The sequence below is a fragment of the Sminthopsis crassicaudata genome, chromosome 2 (genome assembly GCF_048593235.1).
Source record: "Sminthopsis crassicaudata isolate SCR6 chromosome 2, ASM4859323v1, whole genome shotgun sequence".
Taxonomy (NCBI): Eukaryota; Metazoa; Chordata; class Mammalia; order Dasyuromorphia; family Dasyuridae; genus Sminthopsis; species Sminthopsis crassicaudata.
In genome coordinates, this window is record NC_133618.1 from 444,428,155 (window position 1) to 444,448,540 (window position 20,386).

At 34.7% G+C, this 20,386-nt stretch overlaps 1 protein-coding gene across 14 annotated transcripts in view; it reads left to right on the forward strand.

Moving 5' to 3' along the window:
• Positions 1-20,386, forward strand: part of ZHX3 (zinc fingers and homeoboxes 3) — a 156,610-nt gene that overhangs the window by 85,804 nt on the left and 50,420 nt on the right. For 4 of the 14 annotated variants that reach the window (XM_074292653.1, XM_074292651.1, XM_074292649.1 and 1 more), the window contains one exon: positions 3,394-3,478. The exons of the other annotated variants lie outside the window; for them this stretch is intronic. The gene's annotated coding sequence lies outside the window, so the exon portion shown is untranslated. The remainder of the gene's footprint in view (positions 1-3,393; positions 3,479-20,386) is intronic. 14 annotated transcript variants of the gene reach the window in all.

Sequence of the window (20,386 nt, forward strand, 5' to 3'; positions counted from 1 at the left end):
TTTTCCACATTAATAATCTCTTGATCAGTATATGCTCCTTCAGTTATTTTATTCAAAACAGCAGGATAATTACCTGCTGGATCTTCATCTATACTGGTCTCATCTCTGATAATTTTAATGTAATGCAATTGAACTTAGTTTTTAAAGCTTTAGAACCAAAAATAATATTTGTGGTAGAAGTTTTGACACTTTCTCTCTTCTTTTACTGTCATAAACTTCAAATAAACTTTTGTCTCAATGGCTACTAAGCTCAAAAGGAATGCATTTTTGTTTGCCATCTTCAACCAATACAACTAAATAAATGCTCTTTTCTGATCACTAACACCTTACAGTTGTTTGTAAAACACAAAAAAACCTGATGCAACTTTTTTACTTTTATTTCACATTCATGTTTTATAATATTCTGTACCTTGGATTCAGACATTTCAGCATCTTATTTTATTGTGACCACGATCATGGTTCAGTTACATCAATTTTTTTTGTTCTAATAGAATAACAATGTGCTGACATTGTTCCTATTTGAAGTATTCTTCCTTTTGTCCATTAGGGGCTTTATTAAAAAAAAAAAAAAAGCAGCTGTTGATAATAAGCTTTGCTGCAGCACAGCACATCCACCTATGACAATAGGCAAGAGACACAGATGGCAAACTTGCATGTGTCACATTAATTGAATTTTGGTTCATATTAAATGTGATTTGATATTATTTTATAATTTGTACTAAATTGAATTTTGTACTATTCACACTGTCATTAATTGTGACCTCACTGAATTGGATAAAAATGAAGTTAATAAATACAGTTATATACAAAATAGCTGCATAGTAATTTGAGAGGAAATGTATTAGCAGCATGGGGGGGGGCATAGAGAAGTTACATACATCTGTAATTAAGGAATATTACTTGGTGATCTTATCATAGGCTCTCATAGGTTCACTAATCTTTATAGTTGATTCTCATATCTATGTATCCAATTCTAATTAGTCTTTCTTCTAAGCTCCAATCCCCTATTTCCAACTACCTAAAGAATATTTCAAATTGGATGTCCCAGTGACATTTCATACTAAACATTTGCAAATCAGAAGTCATTATCTTTCCCTCCAAACCTTCCCCTCTTCTGAACTTCCCTATTACTATTGAAGGTGCCACCATTCTCTCATACAACCTTGGTATCTTATATACTACCCAGTCATTGCCAAATCTTATTCTTTATATTTTCATAGCTCCACTTTGGAGACTAGTGTAGACTATACACTGTAGAGAGAACTCTAGATAAAGTGCTCCTTACCAATTCAATTAAGTGACTACTATGTACAAATACAGTGAAGAAAGAAAGTCAAACAACTTTATCATCTTAGCTGGGAAAACTCAATAGACAATATGGTCATGAAAAGTCAAACACAACTAAACAACTGAACAATAATTGTGTATTAGGCACTTTACAAAGTTCTGGAGTGCAATAAAATGAGTGAGTGAAACCTTACTCTCAAGGGGCTTGCATCTTGAGAGACAAGTATGTATGTGTACATACTTATATATTTATGGAATAAATACAAAATGTGAGAATAAATACAAGGCCATTTGAGAAGAAAGGCACTAGCAGTAGAAGGTGATATTTGAGCTACATCTTAAAGAGGAGACTTCTTTGACATAGGGGACAGATGTCTCTGAGAGGAATCCCAAATTTATATGTACCCACTTTGTTTCTAGTTCTTTGCTACAACCAAAAAAAAAAAAAGCTATTATAAATAATTTAGTGTCCATGGATCACTTCCTTCTTTATTTGATCTTTTTTGAGTATATGGTTTTGTACTATCTTGGTACATAAACGGAAGTACATAAACAGCTTAGTGATATTTTGGGTATAATTCTGAATTACTTTTTAAGTTGGAAAATTGTTTAATTTATTGTGCATTAGTTTCAAAGCTCCTGCACTCCCTTGAACAATTGCCATTTGCCTGTTGTTATCTTTAACAGTCCAATAACATACTTTCATTTTAAAGAAGATGAAAAAATGAAAATTAATAAATAAACAAATACAAGATGATGAAACTGTCACAGAGAGATTAGGTGACTAGCCTTGGGTGATATACGTTATAAATATCTGAGCTAGGTTTTGAATCCAAATGCATTTCTTCTTCTTCTCCTCCTCCTCCTCTTCCTCCTTCTCCTCCTCCTCCTCCTTCTCCTTCTCCTTCTCCTTTTTCTTCTTCTCCTTCTTCCCATTCAATACTACCCTCTATAAGGACTTTAAAAACATTTCTTTAAAATTGAAATTAAGTGAACAAATTTTCAAATTATATTAACTGATCCATTTTATTCTTCTAGGCCATCTCAAATCTTAAATATTTTAGTTTTCTTCAAGAAGTATGTAAAGCATACATACTATCATTGGTAACTCCTAATAATTGTGGCTTTTTTTTTTTTGTAATACATCCAGCATATTTCACCCGGTCCAGCTCTTTATTTACCTAACTAAGGTTTCTTCTTGTCTGTCACATTTGTATCTTAAACATGCTTTAAGGACACTGTTGAACTTTCTTAAGACTTCTTTGAGGGTGTTTACTCCAATTATTCTGCCAACTGAAAGTAGTATCACTTTTATTCTTGGTAATCTGGCAGCTGGCTCTAAGTAAAACTTTTGAAGAAGTTGCTGCCTTTTGTACTATCATACTGTCTGTCTCCAGTGTGCCTTTACTGTGAGCTCCTACACTTAAATAAATATCATTCTATGACTTATGCCTAGTCTTTTATCCATGAAAACAAACTTGACTAGTACCAACACTGGGTGAATTCATGTTCATGATTGGGGCTTAGTAAGTTACTCTTCTTAGATAACACTTTCACAATGGTTTTAATAATTTTAAGGAATAGAACAAATTGATAGGGAGGAACTATTTTGGAGGTAAGTAGTCTTTCCTGACATTTAACTGTTTTCCTACTCCCTTTGCATAAATACTAGAGATCTGTGTGTTAAAAATAATTATAAATTTGTTTGCCATTGTTTAACTTACTGAAGTAAGCATTTCACATCTGTTTTAAAGGTAGGCATTTTATATTGTTTTTCTTTTTGTTAAATGATGCCTTAGTTCTTCACATGTCTAGCAGTTTAAAAACAGATAAACTTTCACTCTTATGGGACTGTTCTTCCCACTATATTGTTTGGTTAAAATAGCTATTTTTGATGAAAGTTAGGCTGACAGATTCTAAAATGAAAGTGTTCATTAAGTTCTGGTTTACCTGTAAGTTTTAATTTTTATAAAATTATCAAGGACTACTAAATTTGCATCAGAAAAATTTTAAACTTCTTTTTTAAAAAATCGGGCTATAAACATATCCCCTCTATTTGAGACGGTGAAATTCAACAAGCATTTATAAATACCTATTATGTTCCAGGTAATTGTGGTGCTGGGGGAACCAAAGATGAAAGCAAAAATAATACTGGCGGCCTGGCTCTCATTGAGGAATCTTAGTTTCCAAGGTGACTACTTTTTTTGAGGACTACAGGGATCCCTGGACTTTGGAAATCATGAGTTGCTTCTTAACTTATTCTACTATAATAGCTTTGCATAAATAATTTCAGGTCAAAATTTCATACTGTTTATTCCCACCCATTTCCTTTACTGGCTGTGACACACAGGAATTACACCCATTGCTTGACTTAACCTTGCTGACCTTTTGTTACTTGGCTATAAATTGACTTGGGTCTCTTGCAAAAACACAGTCAGAAGGGAAAAATCTTTGTTAAAACACAGCCAATTCCTGCTTTATTGAAGAACAGTTTGTTCCCTTGAAGAAATGAAGCAGTTCAGTGAACAGAAAAACATTGCCACAAATTGGCATATTCAATAGCTCAAAGAGAGATTATCCATAACAGTGCTATGGAGGGGAAGGCATTTTGCAAAACTGAGGCTTTACCTTATTTTGGGCCTGGATGGGAGCAAGCTAGACAGAAAAATAGGGAGATAAAGATAGTATTAAGTTACATGTTGCATATATTGCTTGAGTTTTAAGAGTATGCATTTTACTCCTTCTAATTACATAGTAATTATCTAGACAGTAGGACTTACTCTGAACCCTAGTAGTGACAATTTTCTAAGTGGGTAAATTTTATAAAATTATGCATAGAGGAAGTATCATAATCCAGAACACTGAATAATATAAAAAGTTAAAAGCTGCCTGATGTGATATTAAAGACTGAGAACTTTTATAAACAAAACATTTTTTGACAGAAAAAATTATTAAGTTGTGGGGAACGGGCTAATAAAATGGAATTCTGGTAAAATATATATATTATATGTATGTACATATAGTATACATATATGCACACATATATAATATACATATATATATAATATATACATATACATTGCTCAGTTGGCATGAACTGATTTGTGAAGAGTCTTTTTCTAATATGGATATTCTGTCTTATCAAAAAGAAGTTGTGTTTTTTGATAACAATACCTTAAATAGGATTTCTCGGTCTTGAACATAGCAGAAAGCAAAGGATTTCAAGTCAGTGATGTGGGTTTACTGCCTAACTCTGCTAATTGCTAGCTCTATGTTGGCAAATTACACATTCCCTGGGTTTCACTTTCTTTACATACAAAATAAGGAGCTTGGTTTAAATAATTTCTGAATTCTCAAGATCAAGATCTATTCTCTCTGATGAATCACCCAGTATTAAAGTGAATCATAATATACAATATTCATAATATTTACCTCTGGGATGGACCTTTCCAATAAGAAATGCTTAACCCAGTAAATATAGCATGGACTAGTATGCAAGGAGCACTCGTAATATATATTTGAACCTCAGGTCTAATTTCAAAGCCAGCTTTCTCTTCATTATACCAAACAGCCTTGATAGATATGCTTTAAATAGGGGCCCCATGATGTGCATTTTTAAGTCTACAAAAGAAAATAAAAATAGAGGGAAAATACAATTGTGTTACTACCTTATAAAATTAGTAGACATATATTTTAAAGGCAGTACATTGTTGGAGTCTAGCTCCTGTAGTGATGAGAAGGGTGTGGAAACATACCAGGGTCAGGCAGAGAAGTCTGGATTATGGACTCTTCAAAATTTATTGTTCAGAGAGACGAATATACATATATCTCTCAAATGCTCATAGACTAGATACAAAGTACACTCTTTGAAGTTCCTATAGTTTTCTCACTTAACAAGCAAGATCTACTGAGATGTAAATGATTAAGCCCTGGATCTTGGTTAATTAGACAGAGATGCAAATAATTTAGATACACATTTATCATACCATTGTCTCAAATAGCTTTCTCCCAAATGCCTTTAGTTTCTATTGTGGGCTCTTTTTCCTGTCCTGAATTCAAAGGTTTGCCTTTAATCCAAATAGTAGTGTTTGCATTTTACTTCAGTCACTAGATTATTGACAAGCAGTCTCTGCTATTTAAATAAGGGAGTTTTGGGTGAGCCAAGTTACAGTAAGATTCAAAACCTGAAATGGATTCTTAACTTCTGGCCCACTACAGTACATAAGTTTATAATTTTATATAACCCTCTTTCTTGTTTGTATATTGAACTGTTTGTTTGACTAAGTTCCTAAGAACCATTTTTTTTAAAAAGAATGCTTACTATGGAGTTAGACTACCTAAACTGAAATTCTACCTCTGCTATTTATCAGTTTGGTGACTTTATAGCATTCCTGAGCCTCAGTGTTCTCTTCTTTAAAATGAGGGAGTTGGACTAGATGGATTTTGAAGCCCACTCTAAGCTCTGGATCTATATCCTTTCTTATAATATAGTCTCTTCTCTGTATTTCATTACTCATCATGATATTCAAGATAGACTATACCACAAAACTTATTAATTTGGAGCAATTAATATAGCCATGAAATACCTAAATTCAAGTCCTGCTCCAGATTATGGGCAATTTACCTCTCAGTGAAAGTTCTCCATATATAAAATCACCAATCTGAATGAAATAAAGTCAAGGCTTACAAATTATTAGAATAATATGATGACTGGACCTATAGTTTCATTGCTATAAAGGAATTTCCAGGCAAGGAAACTCCTCCTACCACTCTAGCTCAATACTTTCCCTGCAATTCATAAATTTAGTGAATGGCCTAGACTAGAGAACTGTGAGGTTGAATGACTTGCCCAGAATCACACAGATAGTGTGTCAGAGATTGAACTCAGTTCTCCTTTCTTCTAGACCAACTTTCTTTACAGAGCCCACATAGTCTCTCAAACTGTAAGATAATTAAAACACACATCTTAAATCATAAACATATGATTTGCATAACAAAGTATTTTATTCTGAGGGATAGTCATTACTGACTAAAAGCATAAAGGAAAATTTAATTAAGGAAGTAGAATCTGAGTTGGACTTTAAAGAATTGGGTGCAAATTAAGTAGAGGAGTAACAGAATATTCTAGCTAGGGACCAAAGACCTTAAGGTGCGTAGAGTACAGGATGTAGTTGGTATCCGAATGGAATCCAATTTTGATGGAGCGTAAAGTTCACAGAAGGGAGTGAAATGAAACAAAACTGGAAAAGATAGGTACCAAGTTGTAGATTCTTGATTGTCAGGTTAAAAAAAGTTAGAACTTATAACTTCACTAAGGGTCTCTGAAGATGTTTTAGTAAAGGAGTAAAAATAACAATAAATGTGTATAAAATTAGGCTGGCAGCAACATGAAGGAAAAATTGGAGAATAGAAGAGAAGGGGGAGGAAGGAAGACTAATATGGGTAATATTTCATAAGGAATTGTATAAAGTGGCAGCATTGAGAATAGAGAAGGGATGAATTTAATAGAGTTTGAAGAGGTGGGATTTCTTCTATAAAATAAGAAATTTAATTAAGGTCTCAAAGAAGGGAAAATTAAAGCATATTCCTTCCAGAGTGGCAGCGATAGAGGCAACTTTGTTCAGACAGAATATTACATGCATCGGTTATATGATCTAATTTAAAGCAAAAATGTGATTTCTGTATTCGTTATATTTCTTTTAATTGTTTTCCTTTGTTACAAAGAGTTCACTGGAGGGTTGGAATAGTAAATGACTGATGAGTTTATTTTGTATTTGTCACTTGATACACAATTGAGAGGCATTATAGTACAGTAGGAAAGCCCAGGAATAGGAGACCTGTGTCATAAATGACTGATGTAAAGACAAAACATATTAATAAAACATTCATAAATGAATAAAAGTAGTTGCACTAGTTGATACATAAAGGTCCCTTTCAGCTCAAACACTGTGCTTTTGAGGACTGAAGAAGAGGTCAAAGATCAAGAAACCAGAGGTTTTAAAGATGAAAAATTTTGGGAAATCAGTGATACCATAAATAAAAGTAGAAAAATCTTAAGAGCAGATGTAGAAAGAAAAGTACTTGATTTAGGCTATGTTAAATTTGAGACATCAACAGAATATCATGATAGAGATATCTTCTAAATATTTGGAGCCAAGGAGTAGGAGATGCATTTTAGTCATCTATAGAGGTAGAAGGACCCATGGGAGTGAATAAAATTTCCAAGAACTAGTATAGGGAATAAAGAGATCCTATGACAGACTTTGAGGAACACAGTAACTAGATTTCAGACCATTGAGTCCAACCTTCTCATTTTGCAAATGAGTAAACTGAGGCCCAAAAGGTTGAGTTGACCAACCAAACTCACAACCAAGCTCACAGAAATAGTAAGTGGCAGAGGCAGGGATCAATAATCATAAGGGATCCAGAAGAAGATGAGGAGCCAATAAGGAAAATAAGAAATTATTAGAGGAGATATAGGAGTAAAATCAAGAGAATATTGTGCTTCTGAATCTGAGAGAAATACCCTTTTAAGAAGGAGGTCAACAGCTTCAAATATTGCAGTGAAATTAAGGAAGATGATCACTAAAGAGGAAAGAAAAGGTTTTAGATTTGGTGATAAGACAGTTGTTGGTCATGTTTGAGAAGGTCATTTCATTAGACTGGTTAGGAAGGACGAGTTAGATAAGAGGTATTAGTTATATGTAACTTGGTTAGGAAAAGATGTTATTGTGGATGGGTGGGGGTAGAAAAGATCAGGGAATAGCTTTTTTTAAACTTACAACTGAAGAAGGGGAACTCATAATGATAAAATAGGCAAAGTTTTAATTTTATTATGGAAATTGTTTTTAAACACATGGGAAGCCACCCACTTATATTTAAAATTGATGTTTTATCACTTATCATTCTATATCAATTTTGCTAATTAGTATATATTTGAAAGTAAGAAAGAACATATTCTAGAAGATCCCTTTTAGTTTTAAACTCCTTTGATTATCTCAAATAGTTAAGAACTGAAAAAGGATCTGTGTTCTTATTGATATGAATATATTCCACAAAATGTCACAGGGCACATTAAAACTCATCTATATCCATTCTGTCCAAGTCTGAATCATATAGCAATCAAATGATTTCAGGTACCTGGTAAGAGAAATTCATATGTCCTTCCACCATGGGTACACATTGGTTGTAAACTAAACAAACATATCTATTACTCCTGCTTTCCTGAGGAAGAATCAGTTCTCTTTTTATCCTAAATTGTCTTTTCTGTGTTATAGTTAAACTTATAAGACCTTACAAATTCTGTCGTAAATAGATAGGCTAGGCATACCAAACAAAAAATAGGTATATTTAGCCTTGCCTTAATTTTTTCTCTTTTTTTTGGCCTTAATTTTTCAAGGTTTAGTCAAAATCAAAAACTTTGATTTTATCTATGTATAATAATAAATCATATTTTATATGATGATTTTTAAAATTTACAAAGGACTTCACAATAACCCTGTTAGGTAGATTATATAAGTATCACTATTCCATTTTTCCAGAAGAAGAAACTGAAACTCAAGAGAGTAAGTAAAGTGATTTATTCAAGGCTCCATGGCTATTAAATGTCAGAAGCAGGATTTAAACCCAGGTCTCATAACTTTAAATCCAGGGCTTTGCCTACTATGCTGTGCTGCCTCTTAATTTTGTATTAAGTGACTTGAATTGACATGAATTCATCAGGATATATCTCTGTTTACATTATCATCTTAGTATCCACATACAGTTTTCTTTCATTGGATTTTATGCATTTCTAATAGCTAGAGGATAACTTGCCTAATGTACTTATTAGTGTAGAATAAAGATATATGTAGTTGTTACAAACATTCCTTTATAAAATTTTAAGGGTCAATATCTTATTATTACTTATTAGCATTTGTTAGTCAAGGGATAGTGTTCTATGGGGTTGCTTGAAAGTATTAATTTTTTTATCAGTAGCTGAAAAAATAAAAGAGTAAAACTTAATGTTATAAAAGGGAGAACATCTTTAAACCCTGTAACACATTTCCAGTGCTATTAAGGGTTTTATTAAAATTGCAATCAAAGCAAAGTAAACTTTTTTCCATAGTCTAAAAGTTTTTATTCTAAAACTCCCAATTAAATACCAAATTTGAAATTCTGAAAATAAAAGGAGAGATTAAAAAAGTTGAAAGTAAGAAAAACTATTGAATTAATAAACAAAACCTAAAAAGTTGATTTTATGAAAAAACTAACAAAATAGATAAACCTTTAATTAATTTGATTAGAAAAAGGAAAGAAGGAAAACCAAATTTTTACTATCAAAAATGAAAAGGGAGAACTTTTTAACAGTGAAGAGGAAATTAAAGCAATAATTGGGAGTTGTTTTATTCAACTCTATGTGAAAAATACGAAAATATAGATTATTATTATTAGATTACGAAAATATAGATTATTCAAATTAACAGAAGAGGAAATAAATTACTTAATCCCATTTTAGAAAAAGAAATTGAACAAGTTATTAATCAACTCTATAAGAAAAAAATCTCCAGGATTTACATGTGAATTCTACCAAACATTTAAAGAATGATTAATTCTAATAACTATGCAAACTATTTGAAAGAATAAGGAAAGGAGTCCTACCAACATCTTTTTATGATTTAGATATGGTGCTGATGCCAAAACTAGGTAGGGTCCAAACAGAGAAAGAAAATTATAGTCAAATTTCCCTAATGAATATTGATGCAAAAATCTTAAATAAAATATTAGCAAAAGGGTTCCAAAAGTTTTATTCTATCAGTGATTTATTCTTATAGTTACTTTTTTATTTCCAGCCCATTATCTTGCATGCTTGTGTCATATTTAACAACACAAAAAAAAACTGTTAATCTAAACTAAATCATGGGAAAAATAAAGAGAAAGATGTAAAAATGTGTTAGGTGTTTTAGAAACATATTTTATTAAAGTTTTCTGCCTTTCCCTAAGTCATTTCTCATTCACCCTTTCCAGATTGAACTTTTCCTTGTGACAAAGAAAAACTAAGGGAAATTTTCCAGTATAAACTTTGTCTGATAATGTATACACACACACACACACACACACACACACACACACATGCACACACACACATGCACATGCACTATTCTATCCTAGTAGATTTCCATTACTGTGATGTGGAGTAAAGCTGGTTCCTTTATCTCTTCTCTAGAACCTTCATTGATTTTTCCATTATCAGAATTCATCTTCTTTAAAGCAATCTTTAAATTTGCTTTGTTGTAGTAAGGATTGTGTTGTCTTGCTTCTCATACCTTATCCATTTTTAATTCTCTACAGCATTCCATCTCCTTGTTTTATGACTTTTTATAGTATAGAATGTCACCTATACCTGGAATGTCCCTTACCTCTACCTCTTAGAATCTTTTCTTTCCTTCAAAGCTCAGTTCAAATGACTTTCTACATGAAGTTTTTCTTGATTTCCCTGCCTTCCTTCTAACATTGTCTTATGTGTGTGTGTGTGTGTGTGTGTGTGTGTGTGTGTGTGTTTAAAATCTTATGTATGTTTCTTTCTCCTAACATTGTCTTGTATCTATTTGGATATCTCTATGTATGTCCCCTCTCATTTTCTCAGTAGATATATCTAATCCCATATTCCCCCCTCCCCCAGGCTGGGGTTAAGTGACTTGCCCAGGGTCACACAGCTAGGCATTGTTAAGTGTCTGAGACCAGATTTGAACTCTGGTCCTCCTGAATTCAAGGCTGGTGCTCTATACACTATGCCACCTAGCTGCCCCTAATCCCATTTTTTTTTTAAACTTCAACTTCTCTCTATCCACTGATTTCTTTCCTCTGATCACCCATATCTTCTATCTTCTACTCCTCAACGGATAGATCAACTTCAGTCCCCCTGTGCTAGAGACTTCCACCTCCTGTTATACCAGCTTGATCTCTAGCCTCAGGTGAGAAGAATAAGATCTTTCTCTGACCTTATCAGGCTTTTCATCTCTTCTTGCATATATGTTCCCTGAGGGAAGGCTGCTAGGGACCACAGACTTCCTGTGCTCTAGCACAAGACAACTTCTACCTCCTGCTGTCTGATTTCTCACTGGAGATGTGGAGATACTTTGGTAAGAATAGGAGCAAAATTTCCTTTGACCTCTGGCTTTCTGCTGTATCTATCCTTTGGGAGAACAGAAAAGTCAGTGAAGAGCAGAACTTTTATCTCCTGCTATTCACATTTTACTTAGATCTCTTACTCTGTTCCATCTTCTGCCTAATCTCTAACTTTTGAAGAAAAATAATAGTAATAAAACAGGACCTCTCCTCTAACCATCTTGATTATGTGCCTTCCATTTGATGTGTTTGTCTATGGTCTGATTTTCAGACCATTCCTTCCAAAGAAGGAATAGCAGTGATACCTTCTATCCAATGATGAATATTTTTTATATTTAAATATTATCCCATACATCCCAGTGATTCTGAACCCCTATAAGTCATCAAGCAAATCCAATTGTGAGGGAAAATGACCCTTATCCAAATTGAAATCAGAGACTCTCAAGGTAAAAAACAAAAAAGAATTTATTACAATCTCTCAAGAAAGAGCAACTCCCAAAGATAACAATGTTGGAATAGGAGTGCAAAGCACAAGGTGCAAAATACAGGATTATATAAACCTAAATGGACAAGTCCTCATCTCCTTCTGATCTTTTCTACTATTGACTATTAGTTCAGGCTTACATTTTAAAATGGGAAATATCTAGAGACAAAATATCTACCCAGAGACTAACTAAAAATCTTCTAGCCAATCTACTAGACAAAGAATACTAGCCAATGACAAGCTCTTTGCCATTACCATTTAATGCTAATTGTGGCAAAAAGGACAGGGGGAACAGGAGGAACAGCTTTTGTCTATAGCACAATTTGTTACTGCAAAGTTTCAAGTGATAATTATGGTATAGGTCGAAGTCACATTCTTATGAGAGGTCTTTATTCAATTCATCCTATTCAGTCTTATTAATCTTTGGAGACCTCTCACACAAATTCTAGATATATTTCCTTAATTATCTCATCCTCAGTCTCCAATCAATTTGGGAAACTGCTAACAAGTCCAGTGCCTTAATTATTTTGACCATAGCCTGGAGTCTAATGAACCTGTTCATCATATAAATTGGGGTTCTGTATCCCCAACTCTCTGGGTACCACCTATCACCCCAATCATTTGCATCCCCAGTAATTGGAGTAAATAAAGATGCCTACCACAAAAGTCAGCAACAGCAGAAATGCCAAAAGAAACAGACAGACATATGCATCTAGCAACAGATAGATCACTAACCCCAATACTAACTTACCTACTTATTTAAATATAATGACCACATATTCTCAGATTGAAAACTCAAAGATCCTACATACTTGAATTATGTTCATGGCTTCTACTGATCACTTGCTCTGATTATCAGCTTGACATTAGGTAATTGTCACAGTTCTCAACCAATAATACATTAAATAATTCCACCTTATACCCAAACTCAGGAATAATCAAGTAGGTTCTTATTCAAAGGAATAAATTCCACTGGAAAGTGAGTCAGAAGGATCCCACCTTAAGTAGAGGCCAAGGTTGTCCTCCCAACTCTTGCTCAGATACTAACCACTTCCTGTTAACGATTTAGGATCACATTCTTCTGAGTGTGGCATATTTTTTTCAAATGGTGGGTTACTGACTTGATATTCCATCAGACAATTATACCTGAATTCAAAACTCTAAATAATATCAGCTACCGTCCCAAGAGATTTTATCTCAAATAGCAAGTCTCATTAATCAAATCTTCAGGTGAATTTAGCTCTCAAGAATCACATAAATAAAAGTATTGATTATAATCTTGCATTGATTGATAACAGTAAGAAATTTTTCCTATAAGGTTCACAACTTATTTTCATATCTAAGTAGATGGTTTTAAATTCAACATTACACAAATCATTTTACTTTTATATAATGTTCTGTTCTCTAAATTATAATCATTCTCTGGGAGCAGGATTTCTTGAGGAGCTTCTGGGAGCAGCCTTAGTTTCAGTTCAGTTCAATAATCCCAAAATGCAGCCAGGAGTTAAAGTCCAGATCCTTTATTGTGTCCTTCAAAATCTTGAATCTTTTCCTGGAGCCTGGTTAGCTTTAATAAAGGCCGTGCTCTCTTCTTGGCTCCTGAGAGCTCTTGTCAGAATGTCTCCAGCCAGCACAAATGATGAAATGGGAATGAATCTGACTCTGAATCTCCCAAGAAGTTTTCCCAAAGTTCTCTCCCAACAGCCCTGAGAACTCTGACAGCTTCCTGCTTCTATACTGTCCACAAAGTGTACACCCATTTCATCACGGGGAAACCATTATATAGGATTAAATCAATAATAAATTAGATTTAGTCATTGTCTCCTCAATTCCACTCAGTACCTTGTTTCAAGTTTTGGCCCATAACATCTCCTTGTAGGGTCAGAGCAATCATACTGAACTACATAATTATATCCAGTCCAATGACTTAGCACCTTGTAAGAATCCTAACACTTTTAATATGCTCAATAACCAATCTATAGCAAAACATGTTCAGGTATTAACCATGTTCAAAGGGACAAAGACATAGACCACTGAACTCAGAATCTATCTAAACAATGGGAACAACTTTAAGATGACTCGATACAACCAATTAAAACTCATACCTAAGAGATTTCACTTAACATATAACAAACTTGTAGATTCTAAATAAACTTATGCCTTGTTGGAAACTGCAAAACCCAAACAAATTCTTTTCCTAGGACTGACAAGATGGTTTCAAAAAACATAGCAAGCTTTCAAATGAAGGGAAATCAACAGGGATCCCAGAGAAGGGACTAAGCTTGATGTTCCTGCCTGTTCATCCTAGCTATCCTTAGGATTTCTTTTTTTTTTTTTTTTTTTTTTGGTGGAATGTGCCTTTAAAATCCAAACAAGGGGCAGCTAGGTGGTGCAGTGGATAGAGAGCAGCTCTGAAGTCAGGAGGACCTGAGTTCAAATGTGATCTCAGACACTTAACACTTCCTAGCTATGTGACCCTGGGCAAGTCACTTAACCCCAATTGCCTTTGCCAAAAAAAAAAAAAAGAAGAAGAAGAAGAAAAGAAAAGAAAAAGAAAGAAAAAAAAAAGAAATCCAAACCAAAATTCAATACCATCTCCCTTACCTCTGATTGAAGTTACTGAAAATCCAGACCAGACTCAAGGGTATAGGGTACGATGAACATAATTTAATGACTGGCACTAGTCACTACCTCTGTCAATTGCACAGATATATTATAGAATATAGATATATAAATACATGTATATATTATAGAATATGTATACATATGTAGAGAGAGAAATATAGAAATGGGTGAGGCAGTCTTAATTTTACATTAAACAACCCTCTCAGAATTAACATTAATAATTTCTTCATCCTAAGAAATGTTAATTCAACTTTCTGCATTTGAGGAATCTCCCTATAAATTCTTCTGGAAATATAAATAACAAGAACAAAATAAATATTGTTAAAATTCCTCTAAGTACAACTAATCTGCATTCCCACCAAAACCTTCCTAATTGCCCTGGTGTGGAGTCGGCTTATAAATTGTCTTTAACAGTCCATTCTTGAGGTTCATCCACAGATCCTTTAACCTTGGTGTAATGAGTCCATCTCTTAATAGCCTCTAAGGCTGCAGTTTCAGTCATCAGTAACATCTCATAAGGTCCTTCCCATTCTGCTCCTTCCAGGATTTAGTAAGTACCCAGTCTTCTGAAACTGCAAACTCCAAAGGTGCTGCCTGGGCCAACTAAGGAATGAAAGGGATGAGAATACTGCCAGTTTATAAGTCCTTAAAATTTATCCTTTGTTTAAAAAGAGGCTATTTCCCTTTCCCCTTCCATATAAAGTAAACCAAGCAGCATTTCATATAGGGAAAATCCCAGATCATTCATTCTACTTTCCCTGATGAAGGCAAATGTCCAGATGTAAAGAGAGAAAGCAAGACAAATCTTAAGATTCAAAATATTACTAATAACTAAATAACTTTGGACCAAATTCACAAAATTTATACCACATGTCCAGCAGGGCTGACAAAATGTTAGAGCATAGCTCACATAATTTTTACAAATTACCCAGTATACACTATAGAAAGCAACATGGTATCTTAAATATATTTCATCTAATTAGGAGATAGAAACGTGATTTCTTTAAGTTAGTTACCAGAGAACTTTATTTAAATACTCAGTTTCTACTTAAAATCAAATCAAATACAGAGTTAAATTATTTTTAATAGCAATACTTCAGTATTAATGCACACATTTCTAAAATCTTGTTTCCAAATGCATCAAGTGAAAGTAATTCTAATCATATACAATTTAAATTTAAACACACAAATTTAGGTCACATTATTGGAAGAAAATTCCTCCTCTCTCTCAAAAATTCTACCGTCCTCGATTCCCAAAATCTTTATAATAGCTCCTGTTTCCTGTCCAAAATTTGCACTCTTCCCTTAACTGCTCACATAAGGAAGAGAGAATTTTTTTATTTTCCTAGATTTCCCAAGCCACGTAGGAATACACACTTATTTTTACAGAGTCCAGAGACTGTGGGGGAAAAAAATACAAGGACTTTGGGGGATCAGGACACAGGGATCTATCTAGATAGAAACTGAAACTAACTCAAGAGCATGGGGTGGAGGTTTGGGGGAACCTACCATTTGGAGAAGCTCGATTGGACCATCATTCCCACATGCAGCAATCCTAGCCATTCCCCAGTCTCCTCTAGAGAAAGAAGATTGAAAGTTTAACTTTTAAGAAAAATTCAAGTTAATTTGAATCAAGGTGCCTGACAGGCAAACAGAGATATAAAATGAAAATAAAAGACAAGCTCTTTTAACTCTCAAATGTCCAGATCTTTTCTTTTGTAATTCAGCTGACTGAAGACAAAGCATGTACACACACACACACACACACACACACACACACACACACACACACACACACTGCTTTTAAATTCTTCTCTTGAACTTTTAATATTTAAGTTCCCTCCAAAGAGGACCATGAAGAGAGGAAAAAGACAGTGGTTCTAAATTAATGAAGCTCCTATTCTTGGCCCCTCTTTGGAGCAGAGGCGAGGAGGGGAGTTCCAGTTCTGCAGCCATAGGAGTGACAGCTGGCTCAAGGGCTTAGGGAGGAATTAGTGCTGAGAAGGGGTCCCAAGGATGGGGTTTCTCTCGCTCCTTTCCCTTGTCCTTCAATGCAAATTGTCCTGCAGTCAGCAACCACAAGGCTGCATACTCATTCTCCTCAGTATTAAACAACTCCTTTGAATTTACATATAGATAAAATTGTTGGCACACTGAGCCCTCAGGGAATCCGTTCTTTGGCCAGAAGACATTTCCTCCAAGTGGGGCACCTGTCGGAACAAAACAACAGTATTTAATCATTTTCTTTTTGTCCTTCCCTGTAAATTTTGACTTCATCCAGATTCTTAAGCCCATTTCCTAAAGGGCTATCTTTTGGGATACTAGAAAAGTTTTTAGAGCCAGCTACCTTAAATCGTTCCTTTTCCATGGTTTATAACACCTTGTCCCCTTTTTTTGGAGGACTCACCTGATATTTCCAAAGGAACATTCTTACAGACTTAAACCACTAAGAGTCTCCCAACTCCAGTCACCCAAGCACTCAGTTCTTGCCAAAGGAGTACTCTTACGGACTTGAACCACTTAGAATCCCCCAGCTCACTAGTTTATTGGTTACTGGGTTGTGTGCACAATTTATGTCACTGATTCCAAATTTTTTTCTACTGGCTTATCTCCTGAGCTGAGTTAATTCTCTATCTTTGCTAGCCCAGTCCAGAGTACCACTTATTTTCATTTTTGCTTTCTCTGAGTGTCTCTCTTCAGGAATTTACCCAGTAGGATCAGGAGTCTCCAAGCCAAGTCCAAGGACCACCAGAGAATTCTCTGGAGGAGACCTGCCCAAGGATTCAGCCTGGGAGAATTCATTCTTATGAGAGGTCTTCACTCAGTTTATCCCATTCACCATCTTTCCCATACAGATTCCTTATACTCATCCCCCTGAATCCTTTTCCTAGAAGTTCTAGCCAAATGCTACCTACCCCTCTTTTGTGCCTTCTGAAATACATATTCCATGCCCAACAAACTTCCTTACATCCCAAATATTTTCTTCATGCATTTCTTATGTCTCTTAGCAAGTACTGAAACCTGGCTCCTCCGGATGACATAGCCTCATTGGGTTATTCTTTCTAGTATTGATTATACTTTGACTCATTCCCTTCTAACCAATGCCTCAAATCAATTTGTGGAATAGGAGAGCCAACAGAATGTCAGAGTGAAACTTTTTTCCAGCCTAAGGAAACTTAGGAAGGTCTACTCTCAGGAGAGGTCTGTGACTCAGAAGTTCAGGCCTCTCTGGAGCTGCACACACATGCTGTGAGAGCAATGGTGGCTACAAGGGCAACTAGGTGGTGCAATAGATAGAACTGGTCCTGAAGTCAGGAAAACCTGAGTTAAATCTGGTCTCAGCCACTTAACATTTCCTAACTGTGTGACCCTGGGCTTAAACCCAACCATTCTGGAGAGCAATTTGAAACTATGCCAAAAGGACTATCAAACTGTGTATACCCTTTGGTCAAGCAGTGTTTCTATTGGGCTTATATCTCAAAGAGATCTTAAAGGAGGGAAAGGGACCTACATGTGCAAAAATGTTTGTGGCAGCCTTTTTTGTAGTGGCAAGAAACTGGAAACTGAGTAGATGCCCATCAACTGGAGAATGGCTGAATAAGATATGATATATGAATGTTATGAAATATTATCGTTCTATAAGAAACAACCAGCAGGATGATTTCAGAAGGGCCTGGAGAGACTTACATGAACTGATGCTAAGTGAAATCAGCAGAATCAGGAGATCATTATATACTTCAACAACAATACTATATGATGATCAATTATGATGGACATGGCCCTCTCCAGCAATGAGATGAACCAAATCAGTTCCAATAGAGAAGTAATGAACTGAATCAGCTACACCCAGGGAAAGAACTCTGGGAGATGACTATGAACCACTACATAGAATTCCCAATCCCTCTATTTTTGTCTGCCTACATTTTTTATTTCCTTCACAGGCTAATTGTACACTATTTCAAAGTCTGATTCTTTTTGTACAGCAAAACAACTGTTTAGATCTGTGCACATATACTGTATTTAAGATATACTTTAATATGTTTAACATGTATGAGACTGCCTGCCATCTAGGGGAGGGGGTGGAGGGAGGGAAGGGAAAAGTTGGAACAGAAGTGAGTGCAAGGGACAATGTTGAAAAATTACCCATGCATACATTTGTTCTGTCAATAAAAAGCTATAATAATTTTTAAAAAACAGCAGCACAAAAAAAAGCCTGATCTTGGAACAGTCCTTCCTCATCCCCAAGTGAGCAGATCTTAATATAAAGTGCAAAATGAAGAAATAGGCTAGAAAAATTAGCACAAATAATAAACAGAGAATTTGACCATAAAAAAAAAAAAAACTGCTGAGGTGGCAGGGAAGATCAAGAGACAAAATCAGGAAAAAGATAATTACATTAAACCCAACCAAACCCTCAAAGAAAAATGCTGATTGGATACTAGCCCAACAAGAATTCATAGAAAGTGAAGGGTGTAGAGGAAAAATTGAGGGAAAAAATGACACTGATATAAGAAATTAAAAGAGAACTGACAACTGTATAAAAGAAGCACCAAAAACTGAAAATAATAACCTAAAAACAGAATCTGTCTAATGGTAAAAGGGAAACAAAAATTTGCTGAAGAAAATAACTCCTTGAAAAGCAGAATAAACCAAATGAGGGGGAAAAGTACAAAGGCTCACTGAAGAAAATCATTCATCAAATATTAGAATTGGAAAGTAGAAGCTAATGATTCCAGGAAATAGTAAGACATAATAAAATGAAGTCAAAAAAATTAAAAATAGGGGCAACTGTGGACTTTCTTAATGGAAAAATAGCTAATCTGAAAAAACAGATCAAGAAGAAATTTAAGAGTTATTGGACTGCCAGAAAGCCATCATCAAAAATAAAAGTCTAAACATGAGGAAAACTGCCTCAAAATCTTAGATCCAGAGGACAAAATGGAAATTTTAAGAATCCACTGATCTCCTGAAAAATATCCTAAAATGAAAAATCTGAGGAGATTTATAGCTAAATTTCAGGCCTCTTAGATCAAGGAGAAAAATATTGCAAGCAGCCAGATAGAAGCAATAAATATTGTGGCATCACAGTAAGGATCACAAAAGGTTACTTCCACATTCAAGGAGCATAAAGCTTGTTATATGATATTTTGAAAGGCAACGGAACTAGGATTACAACCAAGAAAACTGGGGTTTGGGAAAGGATAAATGGTGATAAGAAGTGGCTGCTAGAATAAAAAGTACGGTGTTGAATTTAATTGGTTAACTTACAGTTAAAATTAGAAAGGGAGGAGAGTGAAGTCAGGGCAAGAGTCGTGGTCTGAATAAGTACTTTGGGGTGGAGGAATCAGAGGGAGCAGTGTTGGTTTAGGAGGGAAATAAGAAGGGAAGGTGAAATGATGAGAGGAGGAATGTCAAAGATTTTGATCAAGAAAATGCAATACTTGTAGGTGATGATTAGGTCTAGTTTCCTTTCTTAAAGGCTTTTACAGTCACTGTTGTCTAATAGTCTTAAGCACCCTGTTTTATTATTATTTCACTCCCTATCTCAAAAATGTTGTGGCTTTCCATAATTTATAGAATTAAAAAAGCTAGTCCTTAGCTTTACATTTCAAATCCTTTCACAAACTTTATTTACAAATTAATCTCCCATTACTTGCACATAGGAACCCATGGATCCTGCTGTGGCCCACAACACTACCAAGTGTGGCCCAAACCAGATTGAAAAGTAATTGGTAAATGCATTTTCAGTATCCATCCAGCAGGGATCCTTATGTACAGTTGAATAGTACTTGATTCTATATGAGTTTGACATCACTGGTCCAGACTATTGAAATAGCCTTCTAATAGATCTTCCTGCCTTACGTGTTTCCTATCTCTAATCCA